The sequence below is a fragment of the Bos grunniens genome, chromosome X (genome assembly GCF_055505025.1).
Source record: "Bos grunniens cultivar Pamir isolate PY7600 chromosome X, Bosgru_T2T1.0, whole genome shotgun sequence".
NCBI classification, from domain to species: Eukaryota; Metazoa; Chordata; class Mammalia; order Artiodactyla; family Bovidae; genus Bos; species Bos grunniens.
Window position 1 is genome coordinate 15,496,147 of NC_141194.1, and position 22,189 is coordinate 15,518,335.

Below are 22,189 nucleotides of genomic sequence, written 5' to 3' on the forward strand. Positions count from 1 at the left end.
GGAAGCCCTTCCCCTCAAGTTGGTTTTGATTTATAGCACTTTGGTAAACTACACCTGTGGGTAGAATTGACACTTTTTTCTTTCTCTCTGCCTGGTCCCTCCAGATACTGGACACTCTTGGGTTCTGAGCAGCCTTAGCAGATGAATGGGAAAGACTGTCTCCTGTCATGTGCAAGAATTGTGATATTTTGGGGACCTCTAGAAGAGAGAAGTTCACTGAGGTGGAGCGTGAGAGCAGGTTTTGGCATGGCTTTCCTGGCTTTGAGAGGCTTTTGGGGAATTTGGTCTGAGACTTCTGAAGAGTTCCACCACAGCCACTTTGTGTCCTGTGTGCTTAGTCACTCAGTTGTGTCTGACTCTTTGTGACCCCATGGACTGTGGCCCACCAGGCTCCTCTTTCCATTTATCTCCAGGCAAGAATACTGGAGTGAGTTGCCATTCCCTTTTCCAGGGAATCTTCCTGAGCAGAGATCTCCTGTGTTATGGGCAAATTCTTTACCATCTGAGCCATCAGAGAAGCCCTACCTAAAAGTAACATGGGAATTATGCAGGCCTAATGCCTGTGTGTTAGTCACTTAGTCATGTCTCTCTCTTTCTGACCCCATGGACTGTAGCCCACCAGGCTCCTCTGTCCATTTTGGAGGCACATATATGGTCAGTTGACCAGACTTATTTTGCAAATTAGTCTTGATTTGGCTGTTTGGTGGAGATGAGGGTAATTTTAGAGCAATGTTATATTTTGCTGCTGCTGCTGCTAAGTCGCTTTAGTCGTGTCCAACTCTGTGCGACCCCATAGACGGCAGCCCACCAGGCTCTGCCGTCCCTGGGATTCTCCAGGCAAGAACACTAGAGTGAGTTGCCATTTCCTTCTCCAATGCAGGAAAGTGAAAAGTGAAAGTGAACTTGCTCAGTCGTGTCTGACTTTTTGCGACCCCATGGACTGCAGCCTACCAGGCTCCTCTGTTCATGGGATTTTCCAGGCAAGAATCCTGGAGTGAGTTGCCATTGCCGTCTCCAAATATTATATTTTAGTGGATGTTAAATTCTAGTTCTGTTAATTGAGGTCTGTGTTTATGAAGGTTATTGTGTTAACCATACTTTTGCTCTGATGTTCTGCAAAGAAAATGATCTAGTGAAATTGTCACAGAGTGTAACTGCTCATGAAGTGTGACATTGCTTTAAGTCTTCTGCTAAAAGCACATGTACATGCTTGTGTGACAATTGGGTATAAGTGATAACATGTTGGCTCTCAGTGATAAAAATAAAGTGTTTCCTCCTCAACATACCTCTGAGCCTGCTCACGAGATCTGATTAATTTTCCTGCAATATGAATAACTAGCAAAACACAGAGGAGACCTCGCACTGAGGGACATAATCTGAACCTGGGGTAACCTGGGGTAGGAGCCAGCACCCCAGCATCAAGGGATGGGTATTTTGATCATCACTGCTTTCTGATTTGGAAAATGTGACATCAAAAGGGGAACTGATCGAAAAATCTGCACATGTTGGGGGGGGGGAGTCATTCTGGTTTACACAGGGTTTCACGTAAATTTTACTGACCAGAGCAACCATTCTGTCATCGTTCAGATATGCATTGTACATCTGCTTTGGCCATTGAGGAAGGGAATCATTTTGAAAGTCAAAATGGAGTAGTTGTGGTTTATACATCGAAAGTAGAACTAGGTGACATTGTATATGTGATTTTAGACATGTTCTTGTATCCTTGAACCATTGAGTTTTCTGAACTGTATTGCAGATGAGGACAAAATTCACAGGCAGGTGTGGTTTATCTTAGAATGTGCTTACTGCTTGTATTATGCTTTCTGGTCATCATCTCCCCTGTGTTGTGCCTGTTAGATGTCTTATATTTTCTCCCTTGTCTCAGGGAGTAAATCTGTTTGTAGACGGAGCAGCAACACTGGCTTTACTGCAAGATATGTCTAATTGCTGGGTGTACAATGAGATGTTGCTATTGTCCTCCTCGGGACTTCTGTGGAAAATTGACATGGCTGACATGATGTAGGGACTACTGAAAGTGGAGGGGAGGGGGAGACTCACCGTTCCTGGTTCCATGTGCCAATACATCAGAAGGACCCCTGTAGGTAAATGTCACTGTACAGCTGACAGCCCATGAGCCCCCTGGGCTCTGTTGTGTGGAATGGAATAGGCTGGCTTCTGGATACACAGTTCCAACTAATGGGATTCAGTTCAGTTGCTCAGTCGTGTCCGACTCTTTGCGACCCCATGGACTGCAGCACACCAGGCCTCCCTGTCCATCACCAACTCCCGGAGCCTACTCAAACTCATGTCCGTTGAGTTGGTGATGCCATCCAACCACCTTATCCTCTGTCATCCCCTTCTCCTCCTGTCTTTGATATTTCCCAGCATCAGAGTCTTTTCCAATGAGTCAGTTTTTTGCATCAGGTGCCAAAGCATTGGAGTTTCAGCTTCAGCATCAGTCCTTCCAATGAATATTCAGGACTGATTTCCTTTAGGATGGACTGGTTGGATCTCCTTGCTGTCCAAGGCACTCTCCAGAGTCTTCTCCAACACCACAGTTCAAAAGCATCACTTCTTTGGCGCTCAGCTTTCTTTATACTCCAACTCTCACATCTGTACATGACTACTGGAAATAATGGCATTAACTGGTTCTTATTTGGAAGACCTAACAGGTTCACCTGTAATGGCACTCAGCATAACATGGGGGTGCAGACCTGTGCTATGACAGCTGAGACTAAGCCAGTGAAGTGTTTCTCTTAGATCCAGGGCCAGCTCCTCCCAGGGTTGTGACTCTGGGTTTGTAACCAGCAGGGGTGGCCTGTCTGTATTGTATTTGTGGTATCTGGTGGAAGTGTCCCCTGTACAAACCTGACCCCAGCAATATCACAGAAGAGGGGCTGGCCAAGATTGTCTAGGTCATACGGGGTGTGTTGGAGAGGAAGGTATGGTCAGGCCCCCCCAAGATGCCTGTTGTCTTGCTGTCTGTCCCTGCCCTGCCCGAGCAGTGCCTGCTGCACCTGCACCCTACTCACACGACTCACCTTCCTAGTACTTTCCCCAGACCCCAGCTGGTGATTATTCTTATCAAAAGGGTGATGAGGAGAGGCCTCCCCCTACTGGTTTCCCTGGTAACTAATGAGCTCACCTGATGTCAATTTTGGCTTTAATGGGCACCCTCCCCGTCTCCTGAGGAGTGAAGCCTGCCACCATTCCCTGCCTCCCATCACCCCACACGGTGGGGTGTTCCCCCAGGACCTTGCTTCAAGCAGGTAGGCTCCCCCATCCATTAAACCACGATGTCTCCATCATGCACTCCGGGCTGTTTCTTTGGTCTTGAAGCTGGGTACATTTAGGGATTATAGGCCTGCGGGGTGCAGCCCAACACCACCCAAAAGCCCTCCCATTCCATCCCCACCTCTAGCTTGTAAAACATCTTTTGGTTCATACTTTCCCTCTTTGTGAAATCAGTATGTTTAGGTGCTTCCTTTTTTTTTTTTTTCCCAGAAGAGCTACAAGTACTTGTGAGTGTTCAGAAGGCAGCTCCTCAGCAGCCACACCCCTTCGAACATGTACATTGTTCCATGTACAGTTCTTATTGTTGCTTCTTGACCTGGTTTCTCAGGAGACAGGTAAGGTGGTCTTGGTATTCCCATCTCTTCAAGAATTTTCCAGTTCGTTGTGATCCACACAGTTAAAGGCTTTAGCATAGTCAATGAAGCAGATGTTTTTCTAGAATTCCTTACTTTCTCTATGATCCAACGAATGTTGGCAATTTGATATCTGGTTTCTCTGCCTTTTCTGAATCCACCTTGCACATCTGGAATTCTCAGTTCAAATACTGCTGAAGCCTAGCTTGAAGGATCTTGAGCATAACCTTACTAGCATGTGAAATAAGCAGAATTATACAGGAGTTTGAACATTCTTTGGCATTGCCCTTCTTTGCAATTGGAATGAAAACTGACCTTTTCCGGTCCTGTGGCCACTGCTGAGCTTTCCAAATTTGCTGACATATGGAGTGTAGCACTTTAACAGCATCACCTTTTAGGATTTTCACTAGCTCAGCTGGAATTCCATCACCTCCACTAGCTTTATTCATAGGAATGCTTCCTAAGGCCTACGTGATTTCACACTCCAAGATATCTGGCTCTTAGGTGAGGGACCACACCATTTTGGTTATCTGGATGGTTAAGACCCTTTTTGTACAATTCTTCTGTGTATTCTTGCCAGCTCTTGTTAATCTCTTCTGCTCCTGTTAGTTCCTTACCGTTTTTCTCCTTTATAGTGCCCATTCTTGCCTGAAATGTTCCCTTGATATCTCCAATTTTATTGAAGAGATGTCTAGTCTTTCCCATTCTCTGGTTTTCCTCTACTACTTTGCATTGTTCATTTAAGAAGGCCTTCTAATCTATTCTTGCTCTTCCCTGGAACTGTATCACCATGTGATTAAATTAAGCATGGTCTTTGACCTCTTCATAGGCACAGGGCACCATAGCACCTCTCAGGAGGAGTGTCCAGCTCAACCAGCAAGCATGGGCAGGGAAGGGGGAAGACTTTCTGAAAGAAGGGACATGAGCCTCAGCTGTATCCTAAAGGGAGAGGAGGCCAAGAGGAGGAGGAATGGTATTCCAGGTCCAGGAAACAGGAGGAGCACGGCCTGGAAGGCTCCTGTATGCAAAAATTTAAGTAGCACTATATTTCAGTCAGAGCATCAACAGACATAGAGAAGGTTAGAGGAAAAGTTGGAGAAGGAAATGGCAACCCACTCCAGTATTCTTGCCTAGAGAATCCCACGGACAGAGGAGCCTAGTAGGCTGCTGTCCATAGGGTTGCACAGAGTTGGACACAACTAAAGTGACTTAGCATGCATCCATGCATTGGAGAAGGACCTGGCAATCCATTCCAGTATTCTTGCCTGGAGAATCCCAGGGACAGAGGAGCCTGGTGGGCTGCTGTCTATGGGGTCTCACAGAATTGGATATGACTGAAGTGACTTAGCAGCAGAAGCAGAGGAAACGTTTGAGACTCAGAGTCTGCGTCACCGAGGGAGTCATATGCTTTCTTCTCAAGCTTGTGATTTATCCTTAAGGCAACTTTAAGCCATGGAAAGACTTTCAAACAATGTGACAGGAGCAGATATATCACACGGACCATCAGTTAATGCAGAAGGGAGAGGTGGCTTTGCTAGTAGTCCAGGTAGAGGGGGTGGTAAGCTCCGGAAATGGGGGCCATTGGAGGACAGATAGAAGTGGAGAAACAGTCACATGATAAAATCAACAGGACTCCAGGGCTAACTGGAGCGGGGTCTGAGAGATGGTGCTGTGGAGGCTGGATCTCTAAGGAATTGTGTGCTTGGTGGCATCTCCATCTGGGACACAGGAGGATTTAAGTGGAGCCTGCCCCAAAGGGAAGGAGATGTGCTCAGGCTGAGTCTTAGTTGTTAGAGGCTGGAGATGATGTCCCCCTTGATGAAATAATTTTCCATATTCTTTTGAAACCAGCCAGTGTAGATCACACTTCAGAATCATTTCTTTCTTTGTTTTTTAAGTAAAAGGGTTAAAATGAAAGATTTGGGCACCCAAAGGAACTAGCTCCAATTTTTCAGAAATTATGGAATGTAAGTTTTTTCATTTCCTAAGAAGTCAGGTGAGGTATTGTTGTACTGTAAATATGCCTGCATATGGAGTGAATTCCATTAGATGGGCAGCATGTCCATTGATTGTTTCTAAGACTCTTTGGTACTTTCTGAGTCTCTTATACATCTGAATCTCTATAAACTGTTCTGGAGAAGCTTTGGCCTTAGCTCAGCTTTTCAATGACTTGCTTGAGGGCAGAGGTGAACGCACTCATCTTCTTAGAACACAAGTGGATTTCCTAGAAAAAGAGCAGCAGGGAACACCATGAACAGAAATGCCTCATATTCTTGGGAGAATCTATTCACCACCCAGGTCACTTGAGAAAAGAAATCCAAATGCACTTCCAGAAAGTGAAGAGAGGGAATGTCAGAATTCTCAGAGCCTCTTAGTGCTTTTGCTACTTGAGTCCACTTCAATCTTCACCACAAACCACTGGGTAATGAAAATGGAGTTTGCACACTTCTTTTCACAATATTATGGGATGTAGAAAGTCTAAATGAATTTGTTAGCATCCTTATCGGTGGTTTTTTACATTTGGTGACCTTCAGTGAGATGTTTGGAAAGTCTGTCAACCTCTTGGACATACTCCCAGCATGAACCCCCAAATTGACCCAGCAAGACATGTACTGCATGTGGAGAACATGCAGACTCGCTGCTTATGGTTTTCTTTTGTTAGGTTACCTGAAGTGAAACTAGAATTCAAAGAGTAAGGTCCCGTGTAACAGTCACTCAGGTGTACTGAGGACTTACTAAGTGCTAGTCACTATTGTAAGTCCTTTGCAAACTCATTTACACTCCCGCACAATCCTATTTCACAGATGAGAGTGTGGTGGCATACAGAGGGTCAGTGAGTTGTCCAGAGCCGAGAGGTGGAAGGACTGAGATTCAAAGGCAGAGCTCTGGAGCCTGCATGTTTTTAATAACCTTTTTTATATTTATTTATTTGGCTGCACCAGGACTTAGTTTTGGCAGTTGAAATCTTGGATCTTAGCTTTGTAGGTGCAAGGCTGTTGGTTTTCAAGGTTACCAAAGAACAGTGAAGAAGGGGATGGACAAGTTAAAATACCACAAAGCTTGCTGATCTTATGGAGATTGAGCCACTTTTCTTGAATAAACATTTTTCATGATTGTTCTAAAACTTTGGTTAACTTCCAGAGTTCAGAAAACCTTGACATTTTTTGTTTTTTAGTCCTCCAGATGCTTTTTAGGCATTCACTTCACCCTTTCCGAAGTGCTTCCTTCTTATTCAGTTTTTTAGTTAATATTTTTTACAATTCTTTGCCTAAATTTCTTGTCTCATTCTTAAACTACATGAAAAGAGTAATCATAGTTATTTTAAAGCTTGTATTTTATAACTTTAGCTGTAGTGACTATGATCTGTTAATTACCGTTACATTATACCATTACTAGATGCACAAGTGAAGAATTTATTTTTATTAAAATACAGTGTTGTCAAAATGTTGAGTTGCATCATTCCTAGTAATCTGAATGGTGTACTAGAAAGTTCACCTCCTCAAATGTCTTTTCCTTGTGTGATGGATGACTGTTTAAGGTTAAATAATCTCCAGAATGCTTACCTGAGTCAACGTCCTATTCTCTGCATCAGTTATCTTCAGTTGCTCAGTCATGTCTGACTCTTTGCGACCCCATGGACTGCAGCACACTAGGCCTCCTTGCCCATCAGCAACTCCCAGAGTTTACTCAAACTCATCCATCGAGTTGGTGATGCCATCCAACCATCTCATCCTCTGTTGTCCCCTTCTCCTGCCTTCATTCTTTCCCAGCATCAGGGTCTTTTCCAGTGAGTCGGTTCTTTGCATCAGGTGGCCAAAATATTGGAGTTTCAGCTTCAGCATCAGTCCTTCCAATGAATATTCAGGACTGATTTCCTTTAGGATGGACTGGTTGGATCTCCTTGCTGTCCAAGGAACATTCCAGAGTCTTCTCCAACACCACAGTTCAAAAGCATCAATTTTTCTGTGCTCATCTTTCTTTATAGTCCAACTGTCACATCCATACATGACCACTGGAAAAACCATATCTTTGACTAGACAGCCCTTGGTGGCAAAGTAATGTCTCTGCTTTTTAATATGCTGTGTAGGTTGGTCACAGCTTTTAAGTTTAATCGGGTCCCACTTGTTTACTTTCTTTTGCCCACTTTTGATTGATGTCTTCATTAACCCCTTTAATTTTAACCGTGTGTAACAACATTTCAGGTTGTCTTTTATAAGCAGCACATAATCATACTTTGTTTTTAGCCTAGTCTGAGCAAGACTTTATTACAGAGTGTAAACCATTTACAATTAGCATAAGAATTGATGCATTTCCTCCTATTTCTGGAATCTTTTTCGTACTCTCTTTTTGGATCATTTGCTATGCCCACTTATTGTCTGTATGGTATAAACAGTGTGGTGTAAACGTGTAAACATGTATCAATGAACTTTACTCCTTAAAGCTAATCCTTAGATTAATTAATCCTTAGATTAATCCTTAGAGGTGGTTAGTTAGCATTTGAACCCACATTCCAGACAAGTTTAAGCACTACAAATGTCATTATTTAAATCTATAGCCAGAGGATGTTAATAAATATGTTAGAGATAACTTTTCATTGCTGAAATGAATGGCATTTGATATGTATACACATATATGGCATGCTAGAAAGATTATACTGGCCTAACGGTCCTCACAGAAGTAAGGGAGCTCTCTTGGGTCTCTTCTATAAGAGACTCATTCCTTAGGGTTTTACCCTAATGACCTAATCACCTCCCAAAGGTCCCACCTCCTACTACCATCACCTTGGGAGTTAGATTTCAATATACAAATTTTCAGGGGACATAGTAGGGACAGAGGTTTGTAGTGTCATCTCTAGTTTCAACAGGTGAGCACAATTCACAGACAAGTATTCAGTCTATAAATATTTGTTGGGCCATTAATATATCAATAGCAAATATACAGTAGTAACCCTAGATGGTAGATGGTATTTCCAAAGATAACCACCACAGTTTTCCAAGGGTAAAATTTTTTTCTGTATGCTATGTATATAGTGCCCAGAAACCAGGGGTCCCTTAAATATGTTTCCTATGTTCAGTAGATGATTAACCTCTGCATACACATTGCGTCTGTGAAGGGAATGGCAACCCGCTCCAAGACTCTTGTCTGGAGAATCCCATAAACACAATGCCTGGCATGTGGTAGTTTCTCAATAAATACCTGCTGAATAAATAAAGGCATAAATCTAGAAGAAGCACAATACCCCTCTGTGTTAGCTAGCCATTGCTGCATAGCAAATTACCCCAGACGTTAGCATTTTAAAACAATGATCATTTCTTATCTCACAGTTTCTGTGAGGGAAAAGTCAGGAAGCAGTGTGGCTGGGTGGTTCTGGCTCAAGGTCTCTCACAAGGTTGCAATCGAGGTGTCAGCTAGGACTACAGTCATTCAAAGCTTGATGAGGCAAGAAGACCCCCTTCTAAAAATACTCATGAGGTTGTTGGCCAGAGTTGCCAATTCTTTCTCATGTTGGCTTCCTCATAGGGCTGCTCACACAGGGCAGCCGGCCTGCTCTAGAACAGATGATCATGATGATGCAAAAGAAAGGCCACATTGCCCTTTATGACCAAGTCTCCAGTCACCATCACTTGGGCCTTATTCTGTTCATTAGAACCAAGTCACTAAGTTCAGCCACCACTTCAGGGAAAAGGATTACAAAATATCAGAGGATCACTGGGGACCATCCTGGAGGGCTATGTACCACACCTTGGGAATTGTTAACTGACTGCAAATAGCAGCCTCCAAATGCTCAGACAAATGTGTTCTTTGCTGTGAAAGTGGTTATAAATTGTTTATCAACCTTTCTCTCGTAGTTTTGTGAACATGGTAACACTACTACCTCTTTGCTTTTCAAATGCAAAAGACATTTCAGCAGGTAAATGGACAGTGATAACAACTACTTTTACACTGCAAAGATTCCAGGTTGGTTCAGATAAATTGCTTTGAGCAAGTTTTGGTTACCATCCTTTTTTTAATTAAAAAAAAAATTTTTTTTTTGGGCTGCACAGCATGTGGAATTTTAGTTCCCTGACCAGGGATTGAACCCACATTCCCTGTGCTGGAAGCACAGAATCTTAACCACTGGACTGCCAGGGAAGTCCCTGGGTTCCTATATTTAAAGCACAAGATTGTTCTCTGACTAGAATGAAAGTTCAGTTTGTACTTCTCAAGCCCATATTCACCAATTCAGCAAAGCTAGATACCAGTTTGAGCACTAAAAAGAAAAACTACTAATTCTGATAGCCCATTTTACTTAAACTCTTAGTCTAAGATGACCTGTAAAAACAAGCAAAGTATTAGCTTGCTGCAAATGTAATTGTGGTTTCAGACCATAAATTTTAAATCATTATAAATAGATTCAAGCATATCTTTAGGACTTAAAACAGGAACTATTACAATCAAGAAATTTTTGCCAACAAAAAATGTTTGTTTATTCCTGTAGCATAAAAATCTGTGCTTCACAAAACCATAAATATAGACCAATGGAACAAGACAGGAGGCAAGAATATACAATAGGGCAAAGACAACCTCTTCAGTAAGCAGTGATGGAAAAACTGGACAGCTACATGTAAAAGAATGAAAGTAGAACACTTTTTAACATCATACACAAAGAGAAACTCAAAATGGAATAAAGATCTAAATGTAAGTCCAGGAACTATAAAACTCTTAGAGGAAATCATAGGCAGAACACTTGATATCATAAATCAAAGCAAGATCCTCTATGACCCACCTCCTAGAGTAATGGAAATACAAACAAATGTAAACAAGTGGGACCTGATTAAACTTAAAAGCTTTTGCACAGCAAAGGAAACTATAAGAAAGGTGAAAAGACAACCCTCAGAACAGGAGAAAATAATAGCAAATCAAACAACTGACAAAGGATTAGTTTCCAAAATATACAAGCAGCTCATTCATAGAACTCAATACCAGAAAAACCACCCAATTAAAACATGGGGAAAAGATTTAAACAGACATTTCTCCAAATAAGACATACAGATGGCTAAGAAAGACATGAAAAGATGCTCAATATCGCTCATTATTAGAGAAACACAAATCCAAACTACAATGAAGTATCACCTACACCACTCAGAATGGCCCTCATCAAAAAGTGTACAAACAGGAGAGGGTGTGGATAAACACTTGCACTGTTGGTGGGAATGTAAATTGATACAGTCACTACGGAAGACACATGTACCCCAGTGTTCACTACAGCACTATTTACAATAGCTAGGACATGGAAGCAACCTAGATGTCCATCGACAGATGAATGGATAAAGAAGTTGTGGTACATATACACAATGGAATATTACTAAGCCATAAAAATGAACACATCTGAGTCAGTTCCAATGAGGTGGATGAACCTAGAGCCTATTATACAGAGTGAAGTCAGAAAGACAAAGATAAATATTGTATACTAATGCATGTATACAAAATCTAGAAAGATGGTACCAAAGAATTTATTTGCAGGGCAGCAATGGAGAAACAGAGAGAACAGACTCATGGACATGGGGAGAAGGCACGAGAGAGCGGGCTGTATGGCAAGAGTAACATGATAACTTACATTGCTGCTGCTAAGTCACTTCAGTTGTGTCTGACTCTGTGCGACCCAAGAGACAGCAGCCCACCAGGCTTCCTCATCCCTGGGATTCTCCACGCAAGAACACTGGAGTGGGTTGCCATTTCCTTCTCCAATGCATGAAAGTGAAAAGTGAAAGTGAAGTCGTTCAGTCGTGTCCAACTCCTCTCGACCCCATGGACTGCAGCCTACCAGGCTCCTCCATCCATGGGATTTTCCAGGCAAGAGTACTGGAGTGGGGTGCCATTGCCTTCTCCGGATAACTTACATTACCATATGTAAAACAGATAGCCAAAGGGAATTTGCTGTATATCTCAGGGATCTCAAACAGCGTCTCTGTACCAACCTAGAGGGGTGGGATGGGGAAGGAGATGAGAGGGAGGTTCAAGAGGGAGGGGACATATGTTTACTTATGGATGATTCATGTTGAGCTTTGACAGAAAACATCAAATTCTATAAAGCAATTATTCAATTAAAAAATAAAATTTAAAAATAAATGAATATTTTTTAAAAAATCTGTGCTTCAGGATTTGATTAAATTCTTGGAAAGCATTTTCTGCCTCCTGCTGGTTGTGGAAGCCTTCCCCCCACAAAAGGTTGTCAGGATGCTTGAAGAAGTGGTGGGCGGTTGGCAAGAGGTCAGGTGAATATGGCAGATGAGGCAAAATTTTGCACCAACCTAATATCACTATCAGGAATTTCTGATGTAAAGTGATTGGTGTTTGTCAAAGAACAAAATATGGATTTGCTTCAGTGAAGCGGGGAAAAGTTTCTTTTTTTCTCTTGGGTCTAAAACACACACGCTTTCTCACAGACAAGAAAAATCAAAGTAAGGAAAATTAAATGCTTTTTATTCATGAATTTGCCACACAGAGATATTGGGTGAGTTAGTCAGAGGCAAAAGTGGTCTCAGGTGAATATTTTCTAGTGGGTAAACATACATAGCCATTTGGTGGGATAGAGATAGGGGCCTTTTGTCTATTTTTAGCCCATTACATCTGCAGCCTCAGCCAGTGCCTGCACAACTGTGTTCAGTGGAAAGTCTCTTTGTGCTGAATCCAAAGCTTCCGAAGAAGCAATTAAATGTTTATGAGAAGTAAACATGGAAAAGTGGAAAAAGCAATTTTCTCCTTACAGACCATTTGAATAAAACTTGGTATCAAAGATGACTGAAGAGAAATGTTCCGGATGACGCTATGGGTATGAACATTTTCATAGAGATTTTCCCTAAAAACAGTTTTGCACAATAGCTGCCAAACCTGTCCCAGATGTTCCACATCAGTCTTCTGAGATGGTATCTTCACTGAGGTCAGCGAAACTCTAGCTGAATTGCCTTAAATCCTGTACCTCCAAGACCAAATGCAACTTAGGCCTTAGGAATTTTGTACCACCTTGGCCAGTTCTGTGTGGCTGGTAATCTTAGCCACCAAAAAAAAAAAAAAATGCTTTTAAATCATTTCTATGTAACAATTAGATTAAAATTTGTCCTTTGAAGTCTGCTTCCAGTTGGCATTTTGGATATCACTTAAATTGAATCTCTGCTTTTGTGCTCATATATTGGGCCACGGGGCCATGGGGCCTATTAAAGGTTTTTTTGAAAAAAAAAACATTTCATTTTAATATTGTTAAAACAGTAACACTAAAAAATGAGACTATGAGTATGCAGTGCCAAGTCAATCCAAATAGCAATTCTGATTTAGAACTGATAAAGTGTAAGATCCTAACGGTAACTAGCTATTATAAACATATGTTCTATGTCAAGACAAGCTCTCAGCTACAGAATTCTAAAAATCCTAAAACTCCATCTCCTAAGGTACCAGCAAAGAGGAAAGGGATTTTTAATCTGAGAGGAGAGTAGCAATGGAGTTGCTGGTTACCAGAGGAGGAATTTGAGTCATCACAGCAGGAAGGTTAGAGAAAGTGAAAGTGAAGTGGCTCAGTTGTGTCCAACTCTTTGCAACACCATGGACTGTAGCCTATCAGGCTCCTCTGTCCATGGGACTTTCCAGGCAAGAGTGCTGGAGTGGATTGCCATTTCCTTCTCCAGGGGATCTTCCCAACCCAGGAATCGAATCCAGGTCTCCTGCATTACAGGCAGACACTTTACCGGCTTCAGAGAACACTAACTAAATTATATTTCTAAAACTTTTTTCCCCCAGTCCTAAAATTCACCCAGGAGAAAGCGGCTGGTTTAACTGCAAAGCAGAGAAAATTGATCAGCCTGGAGGGCTGCACCTAGTCTGAGAGGTCGAATGGCATCTTGCTGATGACCTCCCCATTCTCATCGACTATGGTGTCGTAGGCCCAGCGGCGGTTGCAGCGGCAAGTGGACCCACACTTGGTGGACTTACACTTGGGGCACGGGTAGAAGCAACCCAGGCAGCCTTCATCAAGGCAGTCACACAGGTCAGCCTTATTGAAGGTGAGCCTGCCCTTTTTGTCATACTTGTTGACTTGGCGTTTTACAGAAACAAACTCATTCTTCTTTGCCATTTGCCCTTTCTTTATCTGCTGCCTTAGTTGAGGATTAAAGTTGGCTACCTGAGGCCCAGGATTTTGAAATGACAACCGTTTTAACTGCCGATCCAACCATTTCATTTGCTTCAGTTCCTTCTCACTTGGTTTCTCAGGAGACCTTTGACGTGCAGGTCTCTCTCGCAGGGAACTGCTCTTTTCTGCTTGTTCACTCATTTCTGCTCACCTGGGGACACAAACAAAGTCAGCAACCATTTGTGGGACCTCAGTCAACCATGAGGACACTGGAGCTAGTAAAAGTCATTTCAGAATGGGCCTATTAAGTTTTTACTTCAAACCTGGCTTAAGTGGATAGGAGCAAGTTTGTCAACACCAACAAATCTGGACAAAAGTGCTTTTATCAGATAGTATTTCCTCCTTTATTTAACCATCTCTTTTGTCTATCAAATGTTTAAATAACCATTCATGTTTGTCTAGACTAGTACTTCTCAAACATTAATGTGCATATGAATCGTTTCATGATTATGATTATGATTAACTAGATTATGATTCAGTTAGGACTGGGGTGGGGCCAGAGAGTCTACCTTTCTAATGTATGCCCAGATTGTACTGATATTGCTAATTCCAAACCTACTTTGAGTCTCAGGGGCCTAGAGCTAAACCAATAGTGATCAGGGGCAAAAATTACTTGATCAGGGGCAAAAATTGCTTTGCTTTAATAGGAACCCAGTTATTCTTCTTCGGTGAGTGGCCCTAGGATAGAAAAACAACAGGTTTTTATGTAAAGAATCTCTTTCTCTCCACAATGCCCTACCACCACCCCCACACAAGGCAAACTCTTGACTTTTCCTCCAGCTAAATAGGTTTGAACAAAGAAAATACTGTTTGAACCACTTCAGATCAATAAACATATTCCTTGTTTCTAATGACTGTAGTAAGTCATGGAAATTGGATGGGCACTTTTAGCGACTGACTTTTCTCTTTAAAACATCAACACATTAGTTGTGGTTTATTTATTTCGCTTGAAGTGACCTCCAATTCTCCTCAGGAAACACTCTACAAACTACTTTAAGGTAATTCATCATATTGAATTAGTGTTTGGTTTTTAAAAGGCTTTCTAAAGTCAGTACATTCTCAAGGACTTTCAGTGTCGTTTCACCTCTCTCCATGTCTCACTGTCTCCCTGTGTATGTCTCCTCCCTCACCACTCCCCCCATCCCTCTGATTCTCTCCTAACTGGCCTATGTCCTGCAGACTCCACAAAGCTTCCCAAACTACTGATAATTGAAAGTAGAGAGGCAGAGGATCCCCATTTCTTTAAGGATGTTCTGCCTAGCTTCAAGAAGCAAACTGGCCAGAAGGAAGAGAGACAGAGGATGGGGCCTCAGCTGTGAGAGGATCACCATACTAGAGAAAAATTCCCTTTGCTTCTCACTGGAGAGTTTCAGACAGTTCCAGAGGACTGGCCACACTCTGTTTGATCCATAGTACTAATTTCACACAACAGGTTCCTTTTAGGTCTTCCTTGTCACTTGAATGATGTAGTGTCTACAGAGAGGGAAAAGCAAATGATTCCCCTGAATCTGTCTCTTGAATTGGATTTATTTTCCAGGATCTTGTTGAGTAAATACTCAGGACAGAAATAATACAGTTTCATAATTTCTATCTGCTGCTACTGCTAAGTCGCTTCAGTTGTGTCCGACTCTGTGCGACCCCATAGATGGCAGCCCACCAGGCTCTCCCGTCCCTGGGATTCTCCAGGCAAGAACACTGGAGTGGGTTGCCATTTCCTTCTCCAATGCATGAAAGTGAAAAGTGAAAGTGAAGTCACTCAGTTGTGTCCGACTCCTAGCGACCCCATGGACTGCAGCCCACCAGGCCCCTCCGTCCATGGGATTTTCCAGGCAAGCGTACTGGAGTGGGTTGCCATTGCATAATTTCTATCTAAGTTACTCCAATGTCTTGGCAGGTCTAGAACATTTAGTTGTTTCGTTACTCTTATTCTTTGAGTTGTAATTTCATAGTTGACTACTTACCTTATTATTTTGGGGGGAAAAAAGGGTAGCAGCTACCTTTCTGATACATTACCCTAGACAGAGGAGCCTCAGGCATCACACTGCCAGGGATCAGATACTAGCAGTCTTCACCACTATCTGACTTGAACTTAAGATGACTTCAGTTGCTTAACCTCAGTTTCCTCATCTGAAAATGGGGATACTAATAGTACCTTCTCTATGGGTATGCCCTCAATTAGGTGCAGTGAGAACTTCAAAGATGATATAAGACCAGGTTTCTGCCCGCAAAGGTTAGGCAATCTCCACTGGAGAGATCAAGTGTCTGCAGCTCACTGCAAGGACTGGGAAAGGTGCTCCAGTTCAGATTCAGAGAACGCTATGGGGGGTGGGGGTGGGGTTCGTAATAATCAAATATCATAGAGGCATCCCTATTTAGAACTAAGCTTTATATCGTTTTTCTGCACCCCTCCCCCCCAGTTTAGTGAGGTCCTCAGTCACTCATTTGTATCCAACTCTTTGCAACCCCATGGACTATAGCCCTCCAAGGCTCCTCTGTCCATTTTCCAGGCAAGAATATTGGAGTGGGTTGCCATTCCCTTCTCCAGAACTAAGCTTTAAATCTTAAAAAATCCCAGTTCATCCCCATAATGGTAAAAAAAAGTGAATGTGTGTGTGTGTTTATGTGCAAATTTGCCACCATAATTCAGTCTAAAGCCACTATTTTTTTTCATTCATTCAACAAATATTGATCTGGAGTCTATCATATATGCTAGGAATTGTGCCCTATTTATTGCAGTCACAATTGCACACACAAATCCAGAGTCCTTCAAGCAGTGGCCTTTACAAAAATGAATCCTACTAGTCCTGTCCGACTCTGTGCAACCCCATATACCGAAGCCCACCAGGCTCCACCATCCCTGGGATTCTCCAGGCAAAAACACTGGAGTGGGTTGCCATTTCCTTCTCCAGTGCAAGAAAGTGAAAAGTCAAAGTGAAGTTGCTCAGTCGTGTCCAACCCTTCAGGACACCATGGACTGCAGCCTACCAGGCTCCTCCATCCATGGGATTCTCCAGGCAAGAGTACCGGAGTGGGGTGCCATTGCCTTCTGCGAACATGATACTAACAGGATGTAAATCAGGTACAGTCCAAAACCCAGTTACTGAAGGACACAAAAGAAAATGTGAAAAAACAATGGAAAGAGCTTGATGGCCTGGTGAAAAGAACATTGTGTGATTATTTTAAGCACTTTACTCATTCATATCACATGACAAATTCCATCTTTATGTGTGTAATGATTTTTATTATTTAATTTTACTAAACAAAAGGATGATCTGAGACATTTTATACCAAGATACTTGTATGATTCACCATCTATCCTGCTTTTTCATTCCTATGCCCCAAAATTATCCTCAGTATGAATATGTTTATGCCTTTGGGCATACATACCTGGTCTTCTTACATGGAATAGTCGCCCTGATTTTGATACGACTCTCTCTCATACTTCAATAAACCCTTTCCTTATTCTCTCATAACAAAGACCTGCTCTAACTAAGTTGTTTACAATGTAACCATGGCCATCATTTACTTTACCTTTGCAATTATTTCTATCATCATGATATAATATATGACAATGTGTTTGTGTATAGGGAGGAAGCAAAGCTTCTATCACATGTGCAACTAGAAATAGTGACTTACAAATATCATGCATCTGAAATACAAAGAATAGAGATGAACTTCATGTATTTGAGATCCTCCTTCAGAGGCCTATCTCCTCTTCTACTCAGTTAATCAAATGCAGATAACTTCATGGACCCAGATACCTAGAGCAATACAGAGGTGGGGGTAAAGAAGTGAGGACATCAGAGCAGCTGAGAGTTTCTGGGAAGTCTTGAGTATGCAAATTCAGATTTCGCCTTGGCCTGGAAATATGCCAAGCACATTGGTAGAAGTCTGAAGATGTGATATGCCTGAGGATTGTGTGGAGAGATATGGTGTATATTCTCATAAGATCACACGTGTCAGATACATTAAAAAAATATAGAAACAAAAATGAATAAATTGGGGTAAAAATCTTTCACTCTTCAATTTAGCAAAATATCTGTGTAGGCCAATTTTAGGGCACAGTATTTGGTTTAGAAACAGGCATCAAGACTCTGGTGGAGAAACTCAAAGTTTAGTTATGAATAGCTGTGAACCAAACACAAAACTGATTCTCAATAAAAGAAAATAGAATCAGGTTACAATGAGACCTTTTACTACAGAAGCACTATAATAGCTCAATTTGCTGGATACTGCAAGTAAAATCACCAGGCAACTGAACAGGTGTGGCTATTTTATGTTCAGCTATAGCACACTCAAGACTTCTCTGGTAACTCAGACGGTAAAGCGTCTGCCTACAATACGGGAGACCCGGGTTCAATCCCTGGGTTGGGAAGATCTCCTGGAGAAGGGAATGGCAACCCACTCCAGTATTCTTGCCTCCCCCGCCCCCCACACAAAAAAGGGGCTCAAAGAAATATTGGGCTTCCCTGGTGGCTCAGAGGTTAAAGCATCTGCCTGCAATGCGGGAGACCCGGGTTCGATCCCTGGGTCAGGAAGATCCCCTGGAGAAGGAAATGGCAACCCACTCCAGTATTCTTGCCTGGAGAATCCCATGGACAGAGGAGCCTGGTGGGCTACAGTCCACGGGTTTGCAAAGATTCGGATACAACTCAGCAACTTCACTTTCTATAGCACACTCAACCTTTGACATGAGATATGTTTGTGAACCAGAATTGTTAGTTTAAACCCCAGGGCCTCTTAAACCCTTGACCTCTCTCAAAAATGTTGGGAGGATATGTTGAGGCAAACAGTTTAGGGAAATTCAAAATAGAAATAAATGCTCAGTGAATGCATTTGAACCCTTGACATTCCAATCCTCTTGGTCAGGAAATATCTTGGTATTTTCACAGGGAAATAATTTTTCTGTTGAAATCACTTTGAAGGTAACATTATTTTCTTCTTGTCACTCAACTATTTACTTGTCATAAAATAGAGTGAAAAAACTCTGAGCCCAGCCACATAAAAGTCTTATCTTTCTTACCATAGTTCTGTTAGTCCTTAAATTTCATGGTGCTGAAAATATCCTTTTTGTGTTTCTTTTCTGGATTGTTCTCCCTCTGAGCAATGGTTACCAGAATCTTTTAGAATGACATGTATTTGCTAATTGAATTAAAGGTGAGATAATGGAAGACTTTTCTTTCCCCCAACTATCTGGGTGATATTCTTAATCTGGAAAACAGATGTTTCAACATCTTTTTACATCTTTGTGTTCATGATTACAGTAAGGTTTCAGAATATTCCAAATGATTCCAATTCACTTTCCACATAGTTGGAAGCAGGAATCCGTTAAGATGAACCCCTTTAAACTTACATGTAATAATAGGAGGTGAAAGAAGGTAGAAAAGGGAGGGAGGAGTCCACTAGACTTGTTCTTGGTTGATGTTTTTCATACTTCTCTCGGCTCTCAAAACTGTCTTTTTGTTTAATTCACTTATTGAAGCAGTAAATGCTTTTTATTATCCCACGCACACAGATTAAAAATATTAAAATATACTTACTAAATGGAAGATGAAAGATAATCCTTATTTAGGTGGTTACACTACTTTCACCGAAGACAGTCCTTTTACCTAAAACACCAGAAAAAGGCAGTTTATCATCTATTCATTAGGAGGAAAATGTGTTAAATGTAACACACGAATAAAATCTCCTGTCCTTCCCAATAATTGTGTCTCTTAATTTGCATCTTTCATCTAAAAATGTTTATACAAATTTTTTAGGCCATCGGTATTTGAGAAAATGGGAGGAAAATGGTTATTACTGAAATAGTATTAATGAAAAATAGTTTCAAATGTTCAGATTATGTTAAAAAAAAAAAAAAGCGAAGGGGGCAAAAGAAATCTTATTACAGTAGTACCCTGGCTGAAAGTTTCAAAAATTTAGTCTTTTAAAAATCCTTCAGTAATAGTAATAATCAAAGAGATCCTTTTCGTTTAACAGTGAGAATGATTAATTTGGCATTAGAAAAATATCACATTTTCCATAACTGATACTGGGAATCAAAGATGTATGGGAACTCTGTCTATATTTGAGGTTATACAAAAGCCTTGGTGTATACAGAAGTGGAAATTCTTAGGTCCTGCACCAAGAAATTCCAATTCAATAAGTCTGGGGGTTTGCCTGTGACTCTGCCTTTGTAACAAACAACCCTGTGATTCTGATGTTGGTGGTCCAGGGACCACACCCAGAGAAGGCTGGTTGTGTAACCCTTCTGAGATTGTAAAAGAGCCCAGCTCTGCCTGCCATCCTCTGATCGCACAGCTGTTGCTAAATATCCTTCAACAAAGATCTTTAGGGAGATGACTTTCATACAGTTTGATATCTTGAGATATATTCTGAGTGATCCTCAGTTATGACAGTTAAACACCTTTGATTAATTCACTACACTCCTCCTGAAATTAGTGAATATATGAGGGAGTATCTGGTAACTGTCTACAACCACGCTACGTATTTGGCCAGAACCCTCTGGTTAAATAGAGGTGGGGCTGCCTATTCACCTAGATTTGAAATACAAATGAAATATTAGAATTGAAATGAAGGACTCTTAGCCTACCACCATTATATACTGAGGTGTTCCCTGGTGGCTCAGAGGTTAAAGTGTCTGCCTGCAATGCGGGAGACTCAGGTTCGATCCCTGGGCCGGGAAGATCCCCTAGAGAAGGAAATCGAAACCCACTCCAGTACTCTTGCCTGGAGAATCCCGTGGACGGAGGAGCCTGGTAGGATACAGTTCACAGGGTCCAAAGAGTTGGACGTGACTGAGCCACTTCACTTTATTATATACTGGAGAAGAGATGTCATTTGGAGCAAATCATAAGAGACAGCGCCCATACATTAAAAAGTTGTGGAAAGGGTAAAGAGAAGGGGTTGAATTTAGACAAAGATCTGGTTATTTTGACACCTGGTATATAGTATAGTCTGTTTTGCTGAATTTCACCAGCTCTTGCTTCTGTTTGTCTTCCTAAATAAAATTAGATGTGTTCCTGCAAGCAGAATGTAAGAAGGCTTCTGGTGAATTCTAGACTGTCTCTGAGTAGTGTGTCCCTCATCACAAATACCTGGAGTGGGGGAGGATCCAGAAAGCTGCCACGCCCACAGAACTGCGTTTCTGTGCCTGCAACGAGTGCTGGAGCAGTTCTACAAAGGAGGCCAGACAAGCGCTTACAAATGAGGCACAAGGTAGAGTTCCTACGGGATCCAACTACTTATTTCTTCCCTCATTACCCACCCTTCTTGTCTCCTCTGTTGACACTCTGCAGAAGGGAAGTGTGGAAGAATGTATTATTTCTTCATAATTTTTCCTTCTGTTCTCTGACACATATGAACAGATCTCAGTCTGATTCATAGCCTTAAGCAGAGCTGCCATAAGTGACCCATAGACACATGAGTAAGAACATCAGTGGTATCTTAGTCAACCACTAAGATTTAGGGGTGGGGTGTTTGCTATGCAACAGCATCATAGCCTTAGCCAAATAACACATGAGGGTAACTGCCATTTACATGGGACTCACTGCTTGCCAAGCACCACTAACATTAGCTCCTTTACTCTACAAAATTTCCTTCTGAGATCTGCTATTGCTTCCATCTTTCATGAAACATCTGCTCAGAGAAGGCAAGGACTCATAGCTAACAAGTGGCTGACCCAGAAACTCAAATTCACGTGTACCCACATTCAAATATTGCATTGGCCAAAAAGTTCACTTGTGTTTCTTGTGACAGTTCATGGAAAAACCAGAATGAACTTTTTGGCCGACCCAATACAATGATTGTTCCATGGCTTTTTCCTATTTTTCCTGCAGTTGACACCACAGGTGATAGCAACAACCACCACATAAAGCACAATTTCACTCTTTTATGAAGGGCACTTCCTGGGTCTTTTTTCAATCCAATTACTAATTGGGATACTTAAGTTCTGTTTAGTTCTGCTCTAGATTGAATCATAGCCCATGAGATTTGAAATGGTAAGTCTTCAGTTTGGAAAGTATTGTGCTTTAGAAACCACAGGAAGGCTTAACATAGATTGGAATATTCTGAGGTGATAGGTAGGAGACAAAATGTACCAGATAAAAACCCGTTGAGCCAGTGTTTTGAGCTTTTCTTGACTAAACCAGACAGACTCCACAGAAACTACTCAGGATCCTCCCTGTGACCCCACTGCAAGAGACAACCATTCAGAAAGCACCGCCAGGATTGTTGCAGTGACACTGAGAAGGAAATATTTCCCATTTCTGGCTGCCCATTAGAATCACTTGGAGACCTTGAGAAAAAAAAAATCTGGGCCGTGATGACAAAGAAACTCAATCAACATTTCTGGGTGAGAAGCTGAGCATTTTTTATTTTT

At 41.8% G+C, this 22,189-nt stretch overlaps 1 long non-coding RNA gene and 1 pseudogene across 3 annotated transcripts in view; one reads left to right on the plus strand and one right to left on the minus strand.

The window, feature by feature from the left end:
- Positions 1-3,115: 3,115 nt before the first annotated feature.
- The window catches only part of LOC147339853 (uncharacterized), a 174,568-nt gene continuing 155,494 nt past the window's right edge, over positions 3,116-22,189 (plus strand). Inside the window, exons 1-3 of one of the 2 annotated variants that reach the window (XR_015159224.1) lie at positions 3,118-3,269; positions 3,505-3,629; positions 20,824-21,027. This is a non-coding gene — a long non-coding RNA (uncharacterized LOC147339853). Of the gene's footprint in view, positions 3,270-3,504; positions 3,630-20,823; positions 21,028-22,189 lie in introns of both variants that reach the window. The other variant, XR_015159227.1, reaches the window with a different exon arrangement.
- Positions 12,094-14,065, minus strand: LOC147339854 (ARL14 effector protein-like pseudogene; annotated as a pseudogene). Its single transcript, XR_015159221.1, has one exon. The product of XR_015159221.1 is annotated as an ARL14 effector protein-like pseudogene (transcript).